This window comes from Lissotriton vulgaris, chromosome 9 (assembly GCF_964263255.1).
Source record: "Lissotriton vulgaris chromosome 9, aLisVul1.2, whole genome shotgun sequence".
NCBI classification, from domain to species: Eukaryota; Metazoa; Chordata; class Amphibia; order Caudata; family Salamandridae; genus Lissotriton; species Lissotriton vulgaris.
Window position 1 is genome coordinate 967,655,602 of NC_141697.1, and position 22,540 is coordinate 967,678,141.

General features: G+C 40.5%; 1 protein-coding gene across 1 annotated transcript in view; it reads left to right on the forward strand.

The window, feature by feature from the left end:
* The window catches only part of DOCK3 (dedicator of cytokinesis 3), a 1,414,611-nt gene that overhangs the window by 559,487 nt on the left and 832,584 nt on the right, over nucleotides 1-22,540 (forward strand). The window lies entirely within an intron of this gene.

The following is a 22,540-nucleotide window of genomic DNA, read 5'->3' on the forward strand; positions in this document are numbered from 1 at the left end:
AGTGTGCACCACCTTTTAGGTAGTGCACTGTCAGTGCTCCTCCCAAAAGTGTCTTTGCCTCTGTGCCCGTGTCTGTAATATGCCGCAGGCGCAGAGTCAAAGTGATTCCCTCATTTGCATGGGTCATGCCCCCATGTAAATGAGGGAACGCCCCCTGAAGATAATACTGATGCTTTAAGGGCACCAGCGCTATCAGTATTACAGAAGGGGCCGCACAAGCAACTGCAGCCCCTTCTGTAATACCAAAGTGCCCCAGGGGCGCACAAAGCGGGCGCAACTGCCTGTTGCGCCACCGGGACACTTTATGTAATGCGGCCCCTGATGTTAAGTGGTCCACGAATACTAATATTGAACATAAATAATTGAAAAGTGACAGAATATGTTCCACTGCGCTCTTATTGTATAGTAATGTGCTGGTGGACAACCTGAGAGATACAGAGTCCTAACATACCTAAATTAGGATCATAGACAGTCCACTTTTTCTTGTCTGCCAACAGTACTGTCATTTTGACATAACCTCTAGTGCACTGCAAAGTCTAATAACCAGTTTTGAGAGATTTTGTATAATTAGATGCTTAGAAGTGAATATAGAGTAGCCAAGGCTCATGTGATTTAGGTGAGCAAAAATAAAGATGCGACCAATTAAGATCAATAGAAAAACCCTAGAATTGACGACATATTAGGATTACCAAAGGATTAGGGTTTCAACATCTATTGGCTAGAATTAAAAAATAAAAAGCAGCAAATATGTTTAACTCCAGCTAACATTGCTATTTTCCATTTTCTTAAAAGCATGGGAGAATGTTTAGTGCTAGCTATCTTTAAAATATATCCTGCACAATAGGTGGCAAAAGCAAAATATGGTCCAGAAATCTAGGCTTATTACCTTGATAATACACTGCATATACTATGAAACAAACTAATGAATAGGCTTTCCTGTTTTCAGTTTCTATTTGTTGTCAATTAAATTTGTGTAGGTTTTTCAGTGCTTCTAGTGTTTTCAAAAATTGTCAGAATCAGTGGTTATCAGTGTTTATCATTTTTTGATTCATACATAATCATGGTGCTTTTGTGTTTCCAGTGCTTATAAATGAAATGTGATATAATTTACATCATTCTGTCATTACTTCCTATGAGAATAATTCCTAAATGTTTTCTTACTCCTATCACTCTTCTTTGTACCCGTTCATTGAATTTGCTCTTTCAAATAACTTTTCATTATTTATCTCAACTCCTGTTTAAGCTCACAGGATTCAAATCCTTTTTCCAGTGGTCCAGTCCCACCCAAAGCAAGGGTGTGTTTGAATATAGATATATTTGCACCCCATTAATATTTAATTGTTGCAGATCAATGGTTAATGGAGGGATTTCAACACACTTTCCTGCTGCTCTGTTCTTCAAAGAACTGGCAGATATTTGCTGAATAAGTATTTTCTACTCAGGAAACGAGGCATGTCTATATAGTGGGGTGCTCAATGTTCATTCATGGCAAGCCATTCTCACTCCAGTTCTTGACCTTGAGACAGAGACATTTTAAGGCATGGGCAAAGTGGGCTCTTTAATATAGGTAATGTGTGGGAGTTTGTTACACTTTGTAGCAAAATGTTGTGTTTGTTTTTCAATACCATGTAACAACCATTTAAATGTTCCTTTTTAGATCAAAACGGGACCTCACGTATGAGAAATGCGAGGGGGTTGCAGAGATTATTTGCAATAATATTAGCGAGTTGCTGCTATATTACAATATTGAAAAGACAATCACTATCCCTGAATATTAGATAGAAGCACATTTCGAATTTTTACAGATGTGGCTCCGCAGTGTCAGTGACCTGGCCAAAAATGGCACAAAAAAGCTGGAATTGGATAATAAATTCAGAGATCTTCTGAACGGGAAACAACCTTTACAACGCACTACCATTACAACGAAACTTTTACAACGCAACATCCATTACAACGCATTCATTTACAACGCAACCATTACAACGCATAACACTACAACGCACACCACTACAACGCATGCCATTACAATGCAGTCATTACAACGCATACCATTACAACGCATAGCATTACAACACATAGTACCCTTACCCTACTGTTGCACCCTCTGGAGTTAGAATAGTAATTTTTACCCCTACACTATCCAATACTTACCGTAAATGCAATGTAATGTTATGCGTTGTAATGGCATGCGTTGTAAATGTAGTATGCGTTGTAGTGGAATGCGTTGTTAAGGTGGTTTCAAAGTATTCGTTGTAATGGTATGCGTTGTAATGGTATGCGTTGTAATGGATGTTGCGGTGTAAAAAATGCGTTGTAAAGGTAGGCGTTGTAAAAGTATGCGTTGTAACGTCATACATCCCTTCTGAACAGGGGCCCCCAAAATATGTTTGGCGCAGGGCCCCCAAAACCCTTAAGATATCCCTGCCTTGAGATACAAAGAAAGAACTGGGCCAATAAACATTATTTTTCACCTGATCTTGACCCATTTCTGCTCTGCCTGGTCATAGGGGAGAAGCCTGCAAAGACATTATTATATGCATTCTGCTAGTTAGAGGGACTTTGGTGACAGCAACCCATGTTGCTGTATGAAGCACCAGCCAAGATAGTGAATAAAGTTATTCAGCTGCATGATGCCTTTGGTCATTTTTGTGAGGATTGCCAATAGGAATGACGTTTATATTACATTGTTAGGCCATGTTTGGTGGTTGTAGTGTTTATTTGAGACCAGTTAATCATTGTTTTTTCTTTTTACCAAGCATGAGTAGGTATTTGTTTTTTGAAACAGTGTGGGAATTGTGTTCCAGTTGGGCAATTCTGAAAATTGCACAAGGTACTCTACCTTTATATTCTGTGTGCTCTATTACAATATGTTTTGGGGTAAAGGTTGAGCACAGCTCTATTTGTTTCCATTAAATGTGATTCCAGTGTTTTGTACAGGTATGTTGCCTAGTGTCAAGCCTAGTTCGGTCACCATCAGTTCCAAGCTTCTTTTTGAAATGGGAGCAGTAGAAATGCAAGTTGAATCTGATGATCATGGGCTGTATCTACGTCAGTGTGTAGATCCAGAACGGGTCTGTGTACATTTATTTGTTGATACTACACCATCTGCAGCACATAGAGGATAACTACTAGCTGAACTGTCTACAGTCTATATGCTAACTTAGACATTTTTTAAATTTATATGTGCAATGAAAGCAACACAATTTTGCCAAAACTAGCTCATGGACCTCTTTGCATGACTCATGGGCACTGAACATGTTCATGATATTTCACTTTATCTTTCTGTGTGCTTTATAAGCAATCTCAATGTAAACCAAAACAAAGGAGTGTTGATTGGAGTGTTTTATGGAAGGACCTTGCTTCTGGAGGTATTCATAAATGATACCTGAGACTTCACAAAGCAAAGCTCTGTCACTGCAGGAGGATAGAATCATGGAGGTGCCCGTTGTACTCTACTGAGACACTGCGCAGAATTCAGCTGAAAACCTGCTGGACATTACGTATCCGCATGTGTGCGAATTAATGGAAAAAAGTAAAGTGAGAAACTACTTTGGAGAAAACAAATCATAGAAAAACAATTTTAAGGAAAGACAATTTTTAAGTTATTCAAATAAACCATAAATTAAAGTAAACATTATAAAGGAAAGATAATTGTAATGCCAATAACGACATTAAACATGTGTGGAGTTTAGGACTAGTTAGAGTTTTTTGGGTTCAGGGAAGGGTAATGTTTAGGGGTGAAGAGGGTTTTTTTGGAGTCAGTAATGGGTGGGGTTCCGGCATAGAAAGGGGTTTTAGGGTTCAAGAATGGGTGAAACCTAGAGATGGTAAGGGTTTTTGGGTTCACAGGTGAGTGGAGTCTAGGGGTGGTGAGGTCTTATTAGGAATGGGTGGAGTATACAGGTGTTGAGGGGTTTATACAGTTTATGGATAGGCGGTGTAGGTCGGTTTTAGGGCTGGTGAGTTTTTTTTAAAGTTCAGTAATGGGTAGAGGTAAGGGGTGGTGAAGAGATTTTCGAGTTCAGAATTGGGTGGAGTTTAGTGTGGCGAGGGGTCGTTAAGGGTTCAGTTGATGGGTGAAGTTTAGATGTAAAAAGGTTTTTTAGGATTCAGTAATGGGTAGAGTTTAGGGAGTTGAGCGATTTTATGGGGTCATGGATGTGTGGTCTTTAAAGGGCGATGAGTTTTTTTAGGGTTAAGGGATGGGTGGAGTTTGGGGTTAGAGGGGTTTAAGGGTCAGGGATGTTAGGGGGGTTAGTCTTCAAAAATGGTTATTCTTTTGGATTCAGGAATGGGTATTGTTTAGTGGTAGTGAGGAATTTTAGTGTTCAGGGGTGGGTAGAGTATGGTGGTATAAACGGCATTTAGGGTTGAGGGATGAGTGTAGTTTAGGGGCCAGGTATGGGTGTTCTTTAAGTGTAGTGAAGGGTTTTTAGGTTTCTAAGATGAGCGGAGTGTAATGTTATTTAGGGCTTTTAGGGCTCTGGGATGAGTGTAGTTTAGGTGTAGTGAGGAGAATTCAGAGGGCAGGGTCGGGTGGTTCTGAGGGGTTCTGAGGGGTCAGATGGATGGTGTTTAATGGTGATGGTGGGTCAGCGAATAAAAAGCATCCCAAGCAATTATCTGACAATGTAAAACATATTAATCTGAAATTAGGTCCCTTGAAGTAAAGCACTGAAATAAATACTTCCAACAAACTTTTTCTGAAAGTAAGTCCTGGAACCATTGCATTTACACCTTAAAGGGAAATATGCAATAATCAATTGAGCAGAAAACAACATTCTATTCATTGGTTTCTATGAAATGGTAGATGCCATTCATTCAGAAAAATTCCATTAAACAGTTTAGGTGTAATGGTTTCTCTGTAATGCTGTTCCATGAAAGTATTCTTCTATGACATGACATACAACTGCAGTGAATAGTGAGCTTACGTCATATGGTGTATGTCATACTCCCACAATGAGAGCGGCAATAGGTCCAAGGTGTCCCATGCCTTTCAGATATCCACAAGGGCATATTAAGTGGCTTAGCATTACTTCATAGAGGAGGGCACCCAACACAGAAAAGTGCTTAGAGGTAGGGGCTGCATTCATTGCTTTATTATCAGATGGCACCAATGCTGTAAAAGTGCAGCAAAATACAGTGTTTTCCAGTTTTTACCGAAAAAACAATATTTCCATCATAGGTGTTTTAGCTCTTATAATTGTTTTTAACTGGAAACCCTATTTATTATAACCTTATATGGCCTCCCATACACTACCTCTAATGATGCTGTGAATTGGGAGTTCACAGATTGTGTAGTGTACTGGAAATACAAAATGTTTGAGACTGCATAAAAAATCTTACACAAAGCCCAATTAATTTCACACAGCAAATTATTTCTTTTTTTTTAAAATGATCTTTATTGCATCATTTTCCATATGTTACTTCCCTCCCCTCCCTTCCCCCCACCCCCTCAGACATTACATTTCATTATCACATAGCTTAGATATATTTGAATTATCGCATACATTTCATTACCTTACATAAATCAGAAATATTGCAGTTTTACATATAAGATTCATCTTGCGCAGTAGGTTTTGTTTAGGCAGTTAATTGTCTATACAACCAACACATCTCCTATTAAATGTTATCATTTATACAATCAGGTCCACAGGAAATCTAACCTGCTCTCTGTTAGTTTTGCATCTACTGCAGCAGGGGCTCCCCGATTTCTATCCCCTTTTTCCGCTTGTTCTTTCCCTTCCTTCTATATATGGCTACCTCTAAGTTGCAAGATACCAGCAATCACGCCCGCCAATGTTGGAATCCGGGTGGATTTGGATCCAACCAAGCGGAAGCCAAACATATTCTAAATACTGCCATTGACATGAATATCAATCCTTGTATATTATTTGATCGAATATTGCCATTTATACCCAACATTATTTCTCTGGTTGTAATTTCTTTTCTTTCATTAAGGATTTCAGATAGAAAGCTAGATATGCCCTTTATCAGTTCTTGTAGTACGTCACATGTTGCAAATATATGTACAATATCGGCTTCATACAAGGCACACAGTGGGCATTCTGTTCCTTTACCGGATCCCCACTTTGCTATCCTATTTGGTGTATAAAATAGTTGAAAAAATGTCTTATAATACTTGGCTTGTAGTCTAGCAGACATTTACATAGACTGAGAAAATTCATACAATCTAAGACATGATTCTGTCGTTATCCCCACTTTGTCCTGCCAGTTTAAGGAAAATGTATTCATATCGTCATGGATTGCGGTGATCAATTTTCCTGATTTATTCATGTTTATTATTTCGATGGTTTGAATTTTCTGAAATTTAGATCTACCACCCTTTCTTTGTTAAAAAACCTCTGACTTGAAGGAATTTAAAGAAATCCCTATGATCAAGCATATACTCATTTCTTAATTCTTCAATTGATTTTAGCCCAGCCGTAGAATAAAAACAGCCTAATTGAGTAATCCCTTTATTTAACCATCTATTCATACACCATCATTGAATATCTCAGGGAGATGATTGTTTTTAGATAGTACTGTATAAAAAGAAAACCTTCCAATTCCCAGAAGTTTACGCACATTATTCCAGGTTTTATGTATACCCACCAAAGTTTTGAAGCATACTTTTTTTACAGTTGTATGCATGTCGCCATAAGTACCCGCTAGTTTCATTACCCAAAATAAGTTCTTGTGGTGTTGGTATGTCTCCATTTAACCTATTGGCAGCAACATATCTCTACACTGAGGGAAAGCAATCAATTGACCAACAACTAATGGTTTCGGGCATTCAAACACATTTTGATTAAGGTAAACTTGGTAAGTTGATTTGATAACCCCATCAGTATTCCAAAGAATGCTCCATTGATGTTAAAAGCGATCTCAGCTGATTAACTCAAACGGTCAGTTATCAATTATTTTTCATAAATCACAATGAATGGCACAGAGTTCTACCTGTTGGCAATTACCTATTCCACTGAGAGAGCACTTCTAGCATGAGCAAGATAAGGTAATTTATTCCTGCAGATCTATGTTGCTAATTCTGATTCCAATATAGGAAACAGCATAGTAACAACTTGTAAAGGTTTTCTTACTTAAAGAGTACCTAGCCCATATATGGCAATATGTCACCAGTAATATTTGTAGCAAAAGATAATATTAGTTTTAATTGTTAACTTTGTTGATGATGATGATGGTGTTTGATGTTTTCAACAGGAATAAACATTACCTGTTCTGAAGATGAGTTTAAAAAGCTCAATATCCCATTTGCCTACACTTACTTTTTAGTGTCATTGTCTGCACCATCTGTAGAGCAACAATTTGTTGCTCTGGAGACGATTCGGACAATGTCTAAACTGATCGGTATCAGTAACACCAGCAACTGTGGTGTGCCTCTCTTAATTTTAAGTGTTTCATCAACTGCTGTTGTATGTAAAGTCCTATATTTTTAAAAGAGATTGTTCCAATTGGATATTGTTCTTTTTTGATTGTTATTACTTGGTATCATACTGTGCCCGATTTCCAGACCTTCAAAACTCTTAAGTAATCTCTCACTCCCTGACCTTCTAGCCTTTGGTGAGTCAATGCCCAAACAGTACAACTTTGCATCAGTTGAGCAGTCCACACATACCACTGCCCTTGAGTGGTACATTATAATTGATTACCAGATGACTGCCAGGTAACACCTGACTACCCAAAGGCCTGAAGAAAATGTCCATGTGCCACATTTACTGGTAGCTGGCTACATATGCATTTCATTATGGGCAGCATAAAGTGGTGGTGGGCTCAAGCCCCAAACTGTGATGCAACTGGGACTGACTGTTCTAGACTGAACCTCCAACTCTAAGGCAGGTGCAGTGCCCTCAGATCACATGAATGCAGGAGCAGATCACAAGGACACAAGTGCTGTTTTGCTAGGTGCTGAAGTTATGTAATGCCCTTTCCGATACAGGTGCTCTTCTACTTCTGTGAAAGCTAGTCCTCCCATGCCCCATGTCTCATGTCCCTGCTCCCCTTCTGTCCTGTTTTTCCGTGATCTCCGCAGGAAGTAGCGTCCAATGTCCAACTGTGGATCTGTGAGAACTGTGTCCTGCAAGGTCCTTGTGTCCCTCTGTCTTGACAGCAGGTTCCAGAAGTCACCTCATGCTTTGGCCCTGCACGTCAGTAGACAACTCCAGAGTTGGAATTTTCTTCAACATATTTACAGCTGCTAGTGTGCTGTATACTGTTACGCCTGACTCACAAATCATTTTTAGGACACACAATTGTCACAAATCAAATAAAGGGGTAATTAGGTGCTCTGGTTTTTAGACCCTAATTTATCTGGTGCAGGGCTGGGAATCAAAAGCAGCCCTGGTAGAAATGTCCATGCTTGCTCTCCTCTCTCTTGATCTATCATTCCATCCATCCATTCTCTATCTGCCCTCGCTTTCTGATCTTTCTCCATCCTCTCTTTTTCCTCCTGCTCTCTTTCCATCGCCACTATCTTTCTTTCCTTCCTCTCTGAGCCACCTGCCGTAAATCCCATGGAGCAGTAAAAAGCGTCAAAGGCACCAGTGGTGGGCATGGGCCTCCACAAAATACCTCTTATGGCTCCAGCTTTTCCCGTAACTCCCAAACCAGGGAAATGCCTGATTATATGAATGGCCAGTCAGTGGTGGACTGCAAACCCAAATCAGTTTTGGCAAAAATGTTAAAACCAGGCCAGCACTGCAGGAGCCTACAAGTAAAATGTTTCTATGGGGGCTTTCAGGATTTGGTCCTGACAGCCAGTAGAGGTAAGTGTGTTGATAGAGTGGTGGGATGGAGGGCAGGGAGGGTGGGGGATTGTGGGCGGACGAAACAAATACAAATAAAAAAACACCTGCCGCATCGCGCCCCTCTTTTCTGCAGGCACAGGCTCCCAGAGTCCACTGCGGCCAATCCTGATGCTGCTCTGATGCTGCTGAAAGCAGCGTCAGGATTGGCCTGAGCGCTGATGATAGGCACTTCTAGTTAGACTGGGAGCCTGTCCCTGCTCTCTTTGACCCGGCAATACAGCTCGGGTTGGAGAGATTTCAGTGTGCATGACGGATTAGCCGGCCTGAGATGGCCGGCTTGACCAACATGCGCTCTGAATACTAGTGCAACTATTCCTCCACCAGCCTGTTATCACCCTGGCCCTGCCCCAAGTCTCAGCTCAGGGAGTAAAAAAAAAGATAATAAACAAGGGTTTATTATCATTTTATTTTTTTTAAAATGGGCTGCTTGGAGGTGGGGCAACGCACCTCCGCCATAGAGGAGGAGCCGCCGGTGATGATGGCTGATCAAGTTCTGAAGGTATAATCCAGTGTGCAGCCCAGGAGGATATCACAGGCACCCATGTGAGAGTACATTTATTTGTATATATGCTCTCACTACGAGTGGCTATGGAATCTGCAGGCTAAATTCCTATCCATATGTATTTAAACAATGGGGATATTTATGTAGTTTCAGCAGAACCTATTACCTAGCCATTGATGGTGGCATTCCATTTGTATTGAAAAAGCAGGTGCTGATAACTGTTGCTATCCGAGGCCATTTCTGCCTACCGCCCTTCATGTGGTGACAAAAATGTTGGACGATTGTGTTGCAGATCTTGTCTTGAACATTTCTTTTGCAGTCGTCTTTACACTCTAGAAGCCTTTGCCCTCATTATGGCTGCTTTTCACGTATTTCTTGAGAATCCTTCGCTCTCTCGGCACCTACTCCGCACAGCTCTTATAATATTGATGTTTCAGCATTTTATGTAATGCATTTCCAACTTTCATAAACATTTGCCCTTTTAGGTTTGACTTGACGGAGCCTTGGCACCACCCACGGCAAATCTGTTGCAGATATAACAGGAAGAAAGTCCCGGTGTCTATCTGGCCTGCTTCATTGTAGTCTTTGTGACTGATGCAGAAGGACAGTGATGAGAGAGTTCTGCATGAAGATTGCAGATTGACTGTTGCACCATGTTTTTGTTTGCCTGCGGTGGAAGGATTTCTGGATCTTCAAGGAGGATGCTATTTTGCCGGTTGGGTGCTGCTATACCATAGCAGCAAAACCACTGCTCTGGCCAGGGCTTTAAGTGGGTCGGGTCCTGCCGGTACTCAGCACCAACAGTTCTAAAAAGCAGGTGCTGAGACGGCTCATTATAGTTCTTTCACAGTCGCATCATTTCAGAACCAAAGCATTTTCAATATTCCATACAATGAAGTCATAGCTGTTGCTTATTCATATTACAGAACTAGCAACCATTGGCAAAGCCAATAGCTCTGACTTGTTGTAGGTGTAATGTTACTTGATGTATTATGTACCTATGGACAATGACAGAAGCAGCAAAATACCAGTCGGGTGGTATCCTATGCTAAACACAGATTTTTAAATTGCATATGTTTAAGCCATGCCCTTCATTAAATCTGCCACGCCCCTTTAAGAGACCCCCTCGTTTTTTCATTCCACTTAAAGCCCTGACTATGGCCATTTGCTGTGACAACTACAGTGGCAGGTCATAGTGGCCAAAATCTACTGCAAACTTTGTTATTGTGGCCTTTTACTCAATTTGTTGTTTAGCAACAAGTTCTGTGACTCTCATTCTACCCGCCAAAGGACATGTTTCTAGAGCCCCGATTTATTATCCACTAGCAAAAAGGGGAAGGCGTTCTACTTCTTTGTTGTATGTGATAGGGAGGAGAGACTCTCTTACTCTCAGAGTGATCCTAGGCAGAGTTCCTAGTATTACATCCATCACAGTGATGTGCATCTGCTAGAGAAGGTTTAGGACCATCTTAAATGTAATGCTGGAGATACCATAAACATAAAATTTGCGCTGTCGAGTGGCATGCTGGTTTTGTTTTATTTCAGAACCCCAGTTTTACATGTCACAGTCTCTCCACAGTTTTGAGAGGCACATATCCAGCACCAGATTGGCGTTGACCTAACCCTTTAGAAGCATGAGTCGAACATCTGTCTGACTCTTCCTCAACTTTATCTGACGTGTGAGACAAAAGCAGAGATGTGAGTAGCCGTTTCCAGGCCTTCCAGCTTCAATGGCCACAATACTTTCATGTGGTGTCTCTGCCCCATCTTACCTGCCTTTCTGTAGACACAGCCCTGAATGTCACTGACTCGTCAACTCCCAACTGGCAAAGACATTGGCTACTCACAACCCTGGTCACAGCCCTCCCCCGAGCGACTGAACGGTCTGAACTAATCACGGTGACGTGGATGTGCCCTGTCACTGGGGGCAAGGAGACTGAAAGAAATAGCATTGGAGCATAAGATAGTCAAAGAGAATGGGCGGGAAAAACATTGCACAGTATCTGTTAAAGAGAGCAAAGTTTAAAGACGTCTTCAAACCCCTATACAATGCTGGCTGTGATTATACTCTGCCTCCTTGTACCTGTGCTCATGAGCTTTGATCCTATGTCCTTGGGTTAGAAGAACACTTATGTTGGCCCTTATGTGGCAGTGGTATGTATGTTCCCTAGATTTCAGTGAAGTCTCTTGATAGAGTTCTTAAGGTAGATGGATATTTCAATGCATTAGTACATGAGATCAGTTCAATACCAAACCCCTTATGGTAAGTTCCATGAAGAGTAGTGTGACAACTACCCTTACGGCATCCTGGTGCTAAAATCATGGAGTCTATTGTAGTATAACAGCTTTTATTTAGGTTAAAAGCCATAAAAGGCATACAACCAACAATCATACTAAACAGCATAATACAATCTATATCATCTAAATACATTTCTAATTCATCATATACACATTTAAAACAATATAAGGATACAACTGGTAATAAAATTAATCATCTATCAAAATTTTAAACCCTTTCACTAGGTTTACTTACAAAAGATATCTACTAAGTCTAAAAGCTATCTGCTGAGATGTATCTGCTTTTAAGATTCTTAATGCTTCCAGATATTTTGAAGTCCCCATATTAAGACAGATTGGTTTAATCCATTTTTTCCTCAAAGCAACAGCTGGACAGAAAAATAACATATGAGAAACATTTTCTACAGCGTTTAAAGTGCATAGTGTGCAGTGAACCGCCCCCTGCATCAGCAGTACAACATAACAATTTAGATGTATTTGATTTAATCTGTAGAACGTCAAAACGGAATTTCATGTACAGGAGTCACACAATCAGAAATGAGTAGTCATGAAATATTAAAGAAAATATGTATTTTTAAAAGCCTTCTGAATGAGAGAAGATTGCTGGTTGCAGTTCTAAATTTCAGTGGCAAGGAGTTCCAAGCATTGGCAGTGCGCACGCACAGAACAGTCAAACCCGCCTCAGACTAGCAAAATTGTTGGTGGATTCGATTTTTGTGATCTTAATGTTCTTGTAGGAGTATATTTTGCACACTGCATCCGCATACAATAAGTATGGGGATAGTAGTTCACTTCATGACACAAAGGGCTTCAAAAACATATCTTTTGATTATGGGATGCCAATGAAGTAGCCTTTAGTGAGGGGAAACATGAGTTTTTTGGAAGTGTCTAAAGTGAGGAGCAATATGAGTTTTTTGGAAGTTTAGACAAGAGGTCTGCTGTGTTAATTGCTCTCTTTTACATCAATCTGAAGTAGACAGGATGGAATCAAACTAATTTTTTTCACCACTATTTGGACATTTTTTATGTATTTATCAATATTCCTTAAGTTATTTTTGCACATTTAACCTCTGTAACAATGTGGGGGTAAACAGGTATGAAACCGATAAAATGTATACATTTCAGAAAGCTAGGCAACATTTTGAATTGAGCATGTGGCTATTTGTGTAGACTGGTCAATATTTTCCTAAACAAAGTGAATGTTAAAATAAAAACTAGTGAATGAAATCCTGAAAATGGAGAAAAAGGCAACAAGCTTTTAATTTTTAATTTTTTACACAGAAGGCTAAACTTTGAAAGTAATATGACTTCATGTCTACCAGTCTCTTTTGCCTATACAAACATTTGCAGTTTGTCAAGAAACCTGCAATTCCAAGAACCATAAAAGCCTCACTATGAGTTTCCTTTCTGTATTGGCCATGAATTGATTAGTAATGAAAGACCTAAATAATAGAAATTGAGTATGAATTGAAAACTATGTATTTTCTAAATGTACACAAGAATCTTAGTTTAGGGATATGGGATATTTCTAGCACTGCAAACTTTGGATAGCCCTTAATTTCAGGTGATAGGGGGGCAGTTTTTTTAAAAAACGTTCTTAGTAGAAAGTAACATAATAGGAAGGACAAAATGTTGCGAAATTCAATTGATAATAGCATATGTCTTACCATTATGCATTCCCATGCTTCTCCCAATAACAATGGCTTTCCGCATGTGTGCATGGACCCCGCACACAGGAAGCGAATGGGCAAAAAATGCAACCACTGAAAATTCTCCAAAGGTCCTTTGCCAAAGGCTTTTTATGAGATGTGTAGGTGCCCCGATTGGGCCCTTGCTCCGTCAGTACATTGGCAACCTACCAAACCATGATGTATAGTGAATAACACTTTATCACAGGGTTGAAACATTATGTCCTATGTCAGCTATCCTTGCAATATGTAAAGAAGATATAAGGATACACTGAACAAAACATTTTTTGGACATTTTGATTATTTGTGGTTCCAAGGTCTCATGTTTGTGTATGTGATCACCGGGAGATTTGTGATTTTCACTCTGTATATGTTATTGTGATGTATTGTTCTTTATGTTCTCTGGACAGCCGTCAAAAAGAGAAATATGAAAAAAGATAGATATACATGTTTTGATATATTAAAAATAATATATTTAAAACAAGTAAATGGTTGTGTTGTGTCAGTGGTTTTCAGAAATCTTTTTTCTTTAAAGATGTCTTTTTTTTAGTAGAAGAGGTTTCACACATGTTTAAGGGATCATTTATAGGCCCTCATGGTATTTAATGTTTAATCAAAAACATTATTTTACAATTCCCCTTGAGGAGATTTTGTTCACCCGACAGAACCGTTTGTAGCTCATTACTGCATACACAGGTTCTGAGGGACACAGGGTAACCCCATTATATTTGATGGGACTAGAGCTGATAGGCAGATTCCATCGAGATGCACGGAGATGCCTCGACATGGCATATTCTGCTATGTCCCTGTGGCTTGGACAGCGGGCCATCTGACAGATCCTTGGATATTCTTTGGAGTCCTAGGTCCACTTAAGCAAGCTGGATTCAGCAGGGCAGCTTAGCAAAAGAGTCCTGCTGCAACTACAGTAGCCCTTGGGCAGCAGAGCAGCCCATCGTCAACAAGCAGATCAGCAGAGCAGACTTCACGGCTGGGCAGTCCTTCTTCCTTTCAGAGTCCACAGGGCCAGAGATGAACTGAAGAGTTGAGTCTGAGGATCCACTGGGTATATCTGATGCCCATTTTGAAGTGGGAGAAGCAACTAGAGTCCTTCCCCTACACAGGTGTCTGGAATTTCCTTCATCTATCCTGCCCCGGGCCTGTCTAGGGGGACATAAGACTAGCGAGGCAGAGCCTTCGTGATGTGCAAGTGCAGTAGGTGACAGCTCCTCTCCCTCAAACTGACAGAGATGGCCTCTCCTACCAACACGTATTTACACTTTGTCTCACTGTCTGGGAGGAATGCACAACGATAGAGCAAAACCAGTATGCAGTTCCTCACAGTAGGTGCAGGATTTAAAGTGTTTAATTTGTTATGATCAAATGCATCCGTGGAGTCTGGATAATGTGGAGAGGGAACCTCTCCTTCGGAAAAAGACCCTCACACACCCAGTCAGCTAGGTGTCTTGCTTCATCATCGAGTCTGCTCCTTATCGGGCCAGCTGTGCAATGCCCAATCAGGCACCCGTGGTGGGGCCTACTTGGCAGAGATCTTTTTTCCTTTTATGCCGGTAGGTGAGGTGCGTTTGCGGGCCCTAGGTGAGTGTAGGTGTAAGTGGAGTGCGAGTGTAGTTTAATAAAATAGGGTAGGAAGCCCACTCAAAACAATTTTAATGACTGTGGCCCCTATCCTAGTTAAAAATATATACAACAAAAGACGCGTATTTTCACTCTAAGGATGTGAAGTATGCATGTTTGTGAATTGAGGTCAACATGTTTCTTGCCTTTCAACCTATTCAATGACGATTCATCAGGACCAAAGGGATCTACCTACACTTTTTGGTAGTGGTCAAATGGGAGTTAAGAGTGTATACGTGAACACCAATACAGCACCCTAAAAAGTGGTACCTAGTAGATCATATAAACACAACCCTCATGGGGTCACAACTATGTATCAGCAGTACCGGCTCGTGTAGACACTCCAAAGTAGTGTCCTGGTGCTGTGCTTAGCCCAGGTTGAAGATCCTGCCCCCACGAAGCCGGTGCGGCCAGCCACATATAGTAATGTGACCTAGGATACAGCACAAGTACAAGCACTTGTTGGCATTGGTATAGTGAACAGAGTTCTAAGGTCAGTAAAAACTAAATCAGCAAACACAGGGAGTTTGAAGGCAAGAAAGTTGGGGAAACTACACCAAGAATGTCAGGTCCAACAGTATGTATATGGTATTTCTATTGCGTTAATCTAGCCAAAGTCAGCAGTGCACTGTACATGGTCAAAAACAAGCATAAAGACATTGTATCATAGGAAAGGAGGAATGGGTTATAGATGGTTAATGCATTATGATGTAGCATTCTTTCAAGCGGCGAGTCTTCAGCTGTTTCCTAAACAGGAGAAGTGTTGGGGCGGTCCTGATAGACACAGGGATGTTGTTCTAGTTTCCAGTGTTCATAGATGGAAATGGCCTACCTCCTTGTTTTTTGTTTAACCTTTCTTAGTCTGAGTCGGATGGTGTCCTGACTGTGGTTGCGCCTAGAACCACCTCTCAGGAAATCTTGGTTAGGTTGCAACATACCCAGCTTCATGCGGCTACAGTGGTAGTCAATGTTGGTGACCATAAACATATTACTCCTATGCTGAAAAATGGGACAATGGCTAATTGATGCAGAGAGGATGAAGTGTTGGGCATTGATCATGGGTTTTGGAAAACTGCAGAAGGGGTGACTGGAACATGGAGATACACATTTACTGCATATGCCCCTAGTAGATTAAGTGTCCATAAACCTACAGCAATGGCGACTAAGCCCCAAGTGAGAGGGTCATGAGCATGGAGTAGCCTCTTCAAAAAGATTAGGAAGAAAAAATAAGTATTTGTTTTAGTAAGAGGCTAAAGATCTGGCATTTTAAATAGTCTGACTTCAGCACTTTCTGCAAGCAACAATTGAATACCTGCTAGGGTGGGGAACCATTTACGCCCTACCAGATCATCCATAACAGTTTAAAAGTCAGATGCAAGGATCAAAAACAAGGGGTTAGGGAGTGAAGAGCTAGTACTCAAAGGAGTACTAAAGTGGATGCATCCTCCTCCATGCAATGGTTCAAGGAAACAAAAAGATCCACCTCAGAGAGGTTAAAGTATTTCTAAATGTATAAGGCATACACAGTGTTTGTTAAAATACCCCTCACACAACAAAAGGGCCCTTGGTGTCATGCTTCATAATCGGGGTCTTCCCGCCCCCCTGCGGGACGGGGCGTGCTACGACTGGCGACTACGCTGGAGCACTCAATTAATGTAAGTGCTATGTGAGGTGTATTAAAGTGAGTGAAGTAGGGTCAGGGGTGAATGAAGAAGTGGTGTTAAAAAATACCTGGCCTTATGGAAAAACACATTTTATGTGGTCATAGGCTGGTATCGTTAAAAAAGTGGGTCGGAGAAATCATGCAGACAATGTGCTGATTTTCCTAGGGTGTCAACATGTTTCGGAGCTGTGAAAGCTCCTTCGTCAGGACGGAGTAAGATCCCTCTGTCACTCACTATGTTGATATCAATAAGTTGTGAAAAGAAATATATACATGTGAATTGTTAAAATACAATACCTATGTTGTATGATTTTATTGGGTTGTTTGTGAAGCTCTATCAGTATTTCTGAGTATAAGCTATGAATTAAAGGAGGCAATGCCCCATGAGCCTTGGGGTTTGAGAGGTTCAGCAAATGAAACTGTCATCTGTTAATGCAGTAGTGAAGTGCTCATGTCCTCTCTCATCATCCCGGGCTTCCGCAGAGAGAAGCCCGGGATGATGAGAGAGGACATGAGCACTTCACTACTGCATTAACAGATGATAGAGCTTCTCAACACCACTTCTTCAATCACCCCTGACCCTACTTCACTCACTCCAATACACCTCACATAGCACTTACATTAATTGATGCTCCAGCGTAGTCGCCAGTTGTAGCACACCCCGTCCCGCAGCGGGGCGAGAAGACACCGATGATGAAGCATGACACCAAGGGCCCTTTTGGTATGTGAGGGGTATTTTAACAAACACTGTGTATGCCTTATACATTTAGACATACTTTAATCTCTCTGAGGTGGATCTTTTTATTTCCTTAAAAGTCAGATGCCTCAGGCAAATAAAAAGTAACCCATTTTACCTGAAACTGTGGAATGAACTTTCAAAGCTCCCTCCATTTCTGGATAGCGGTACAAGTCAGGTGTGAGTGAAAAAATGGACATGCCCTCATATAAAACCAGATTATCAGGTTGATCAAACAGATCAGTGGATTAGTGGAGAAACGCACCCCAGCAGGGGAGCTGCTGAAGCAGACCCAAGGAGATGAAGCCTCGACACGATGGCCAGTAAAAATAGAGTTTTGGAGTGCATGAGAGTTTCCAGGGAGCACATCGCCACTCCAGGTACTTCCCGACATTGAGGTCTACAGTAATGGCAGCAACAGCAAGTCAACTTGGGAGAAAGAGAGTGGAGTCGCTGTTGAGTGCGTGCCCAGCTGAGCCACGCGGAAGCAACCCAACTGGTTTGGGTGCAGCCTGCGTCTCCCCAGTGTGCCCCACTCTACGGTTGTCCCCTCCTGTCCTCTGCTACCTGTCCACTGCCACCCGTCCATTGCTATTTCCATCTACACATTGCGGTTCTTTGCAAGAGACTACTGTCATGTACTACGTTCCACAGTTAGAATCCGCACTGCAAAATGGCATATAAAAAATTGAGATCACGAACAATCTTCATGAAAAGATTGGGTACGGAACAAGCAATACGTAGGAGTGCTGGGAAGTCAGCCTCACTAGGAAACTCTCTAGTGAACCCAGGAATAACCAAATATTTTTTAAAACAAGGGACAAAGGAACAAGGGAAAACGCAAAGCGAACAACAAAAAGTGTCGATAGAAGATGACGAAAAGAATGAAGCTGACACTACTAACTTCACGAAAAATTAAAAAGGGGAGGATTAAGATTTAAATAGTACTTCCAGAATCTTGGAAGAATAAATTAATAACTGTACAAACTTTGAACCAGCAACTTAAGTAGTTCAACAAGCACAGCAAACTCTAGAATTCGATGTCACCTGCCCAGACCTTAACATCAAGGACTTAGTATTCCGCCAGGATGCACCTAAGGAGCCACAGAAAATTCAGAACAGTACCCCACAAAAAACATTTGATCTAGAAGGGTCCCTTTTTCATTCCCCAGATTTCTCATAAAGACCATTGAATCCTCAAACGACTATACTTCGGTGCCCAAAGCACTTTTCACTTTACAAAGAATCTTGGAATTAGTTCTTTACCATCTCTGAAACATTCTGGAAAACTCTGACCAGATACTGGATACACAAATAGGAATGTTAAAATACCTAGTGGAAAAAAAGGAGGAAACAAGAATCAAAAACTCCATCACCAGCAGTGAAAGGAGAAGAAACAAATGCAGAAAACCACCCAAAATCAAATGTTTTCCTTTCAACAGGTGAACTTGTTCCACTGAAGAAAGACGCAGGGAACCAAATGGGTAGGAGTCCACAAAAAGAAAATAAGGGACTACAAGACCCCAATCAAATGCACTCCCTTAGAAAACTTTTCAAGGAGACTAACAAGCCTGACATTCATCAGTCAGTCACTGCATATTATCCAATTTTCAGCCTCCAAAAAATAAAAACATCATCAATTTTGAATGAAGCTCCAGTGTCCAAACGAAAAGAAATAGATACCTGTAAAAATGCATCCCCAGTCTCCCATGGTCCAGAAAGCTCAAAATAGAAAGGAGACTCAATAAGATCAATCAGAAAAGGGCAAAGAGAAGGGTGTTAAGAAGGTTCGCAAAGCAGAAGGCCTGGAAGACAAGGTTTCCGAGTTCCTTTCCCTCAGTATTCAAGTCCCCAGAAAAAGAAGAAATACTAGAAACAGCAAAATATCTGGCAGAAAGGGGGCAGAACTCTTCAATCAAAAAACAAAGGGTTAATCCCAACCAACTAAATCCATGGCCCTCAGTTTCTCAGTGACTGGAATAAAGTCGCCAACCAAATCTACTTCAGAAGATACAGCCGCTACCGTCTCTATCAAGAAATTTTTAAAAAAATAGTAGTTTTCCCAGAAAGATCTAAAACTATGACCTCCATCATAGAACTATGGTCATCAGTGATACTAGGAATAATATTAAAGGAAAGCAAGATTTTACATAAGTACGGATTGGACTTGGCACAAGGCACAATTTATGAAACTCAAAGATTTGAAAATTCTGAGGAAATTAATAAATCTGAAAATCAGCACTTGTTTCAAAGGCAAAATGTCACACATAACCCTCCAAATCTTTTAAAGAAAATATATCTGTCTCAATAACGAATGTTGAAAGGAGAAGCTGGAGCAAAAACGCACAAAAGAAGGAAATTACAACTAACACAAATACATGGGCATGAATTGTGGAGAACCTAAACAGCAACAAACAGGGTAAGGAAAATAAATGCCCTTTTTAACAAAGGCTTGACCATCTCTTCCGGGAATATAGCTGGAAACACACAGGTGGTAGAAGGTCAAGGTTTTCCGTCAGTTTTCCGTACAGGGGATTTCAATGGGAAAATACCTAATGACCTACTCAAAAAATGGGTCAACGGCGAAAAAGAAGAAGCCTTGACAATCTCAATCCCTCAATTTCCCACAGTAAGTAAAGCTGACAAAAGAGGAAAAATTCTATTATCCTCACTTACATTGCTGAACAGAGTAATAATAAATGGCAAAATAGAAGGAGATATTCCAGCATCCTACGCAAGAAAAGGCAATACCAACTTTTCAATTCTTGATTATATAATCTGTAATTTGGATATGTTTGAAACTGCCTCACATTTAAATATTAATTTCATGCCAGGAAGTGACCACTCAATCTTACATCTAACAACAGAGTTGAGACTAAAACCTACAGCTCCAGGCCATATCATGTATCTTCAGAGCACAGTTTTGGTGAACCAGCTCCAAGGGTGGTTGCTATGGAATTTGAGTACATTTAGCAACATTATTTCTACAATTGAGATGGCCCAACCTCTACAGACTATTCACTCAACAAACCCGATAAATTTTGAAGCAGTCATCAATAAACTGGTTCGATCTTTGCAGGATAATTTAAAACAACGAAGGCCAAGTTCGGAAAAAAACAAAAGACTGAACCTAGACACAACCGCTAAGAATTAAAAAAGCTAATAAGGGCACAATTCCTTCAATTCTCTGAAATAAAACAACGTGAAATTAACACATTTTTAAAAACGCTGCAGGAGAGAAAAGTAAAAAAATCGCAAAAAAATACAGGACAAAAAATGGGTGGACATACAGATAGCAGCAAAACAAAACAATAAGCGTTCCTACTGGAATATAATTGCCACAGAAATTGGCACAAAAAAAACACTACATGCTATCCCAGTCCCCCAATCAGAATAGGAAACGTATTTAACCAATGTATACAAACTAAATGAGAGGACAGAAAGTTCTACTGTAATGGCAAGCAAGCCAGGAGGAAAATCTTTAGATAATGGAGCTCCATCTCCTCTTCTAATTGAACAGTATATAAAAAAGGCAAGATCATCTGGAGCAACGGGACCGGACCAAATCCCAATTAAGGTCCTCCAAACCAACCCCAAAGAATGGAGTAAGTTCCTAGCTCCACTTTTTTTTCCATAGCTTTGATACTGGGGAAATTCCAAAATCTTGGAAGGGGAGAATTGTAATTCCAATTTTTAAGAAGGGCTCAGGGCAGCTCCCCGGCAATTACCAGCAGATAGCTCTCCTGGACGCTACCAGAAAAATCTTTGCGGCAACTGTATTGGAACATCTCAAAGAGTGGGCATTCTCAACTGGTTCTATTCCCCTATACCAAGCAGGGTTTAGACCAAAACACTCCGTTACAGACAACATTGCAGTGCTGCAAACTATAGTTGATAAATATGTAACCCTAAAGTCTCAAGTTGTGTACACCGTCTTTGTCGACTTTATGACTGCATTTGGTAGGGTGGACAGACCAGCGCTCTGGAGAAAACTCAGAAAAATGGGAATCCCGGAAAACCTCCTTCATTTAATAACATAATTGTATTCAGGGACTTGGTGTCAAGTTCAAATGGGGAGGGAGAAGGGTCTTACTAGTCCATTAGCTAAACCTAACGGTCTCCCATAAGGGTGCCTCCTAACCCCCATACTGTTCTCTCTCTCTTTCCCAGTGACCTGCCCGAATGTTTTAAACAGGTTAGCAACTTTCCACCCAAAATTGCATCTCATAAAATTCACACTATGATGTATGTATGCAGACGACGTAGTCATCTTAGATCTAACAACCATTTGGTCTGCAAAGAAATCTGAAAGCTCTCAATAAATACAAGGAAGATAATTATCTAATACCAAATATCACCAAAAAAAAAAAAATTGTTCCGTTGGCAGGAAGGAAACAGTATGGTACATACATCTGGACTCTAGGGGGAAAAAAGCTTGAAGTTGTAAAGGAATACACATACCTAGGGAGAATTTTTTCACAATCTTTGCAAAACTCGTCACACCTGCAGAATTTGAACCATATAGCTGATGTCCACGTAGGGGCACTTCTAAGATTATACGCCTCCAACGGCAAAAGGCACTTTTCTTCTCTCCTTCAAGTATACAGTTCTAAAATCCCCCAGCACTCTCATATGCACTTGATTACATTCCACTAAACCAATGGATTCATTTGGATTGGAAAGAAGGGAAAGTCCCCTGGAAACTAACCAAGACGTCACAAGCCCTACCAGCACAAGTTCTCCGTCTTGAACTTTCATTAGTCAGCTCTTACGCCAGTGGTAGTACCAATATAATAAGATGGGCATATAATCTCATCCATGCGAAACAAGGAACCCTTCAATCCGTATTAAAACAGAGACATTTAAACAAGGATCACCGAAATATGTATTTTGTCGGAATGTATCTATTGCTTTTAAAACTTCAAATTTTAATATCGATCTACTGCAATCTTGAACTCCCGCTCATTTGAATTTAAAAAAAACCCATTTAACACCAAGGTTAAGCTTCAATTTTGACATATAACACTGCTCCAAATTATCATTGTATAAGATATATGCTGATACTATTGTATATATGAATATGCAGCAGTATATTCACTTTAATTTAAAGCATTGGAGTCAGGCGAAGTATTATACTACTCCGTCTCGGGATACTTCCTCTAAAATAATTTATCTTTAAGTGGTCCCCAAAAT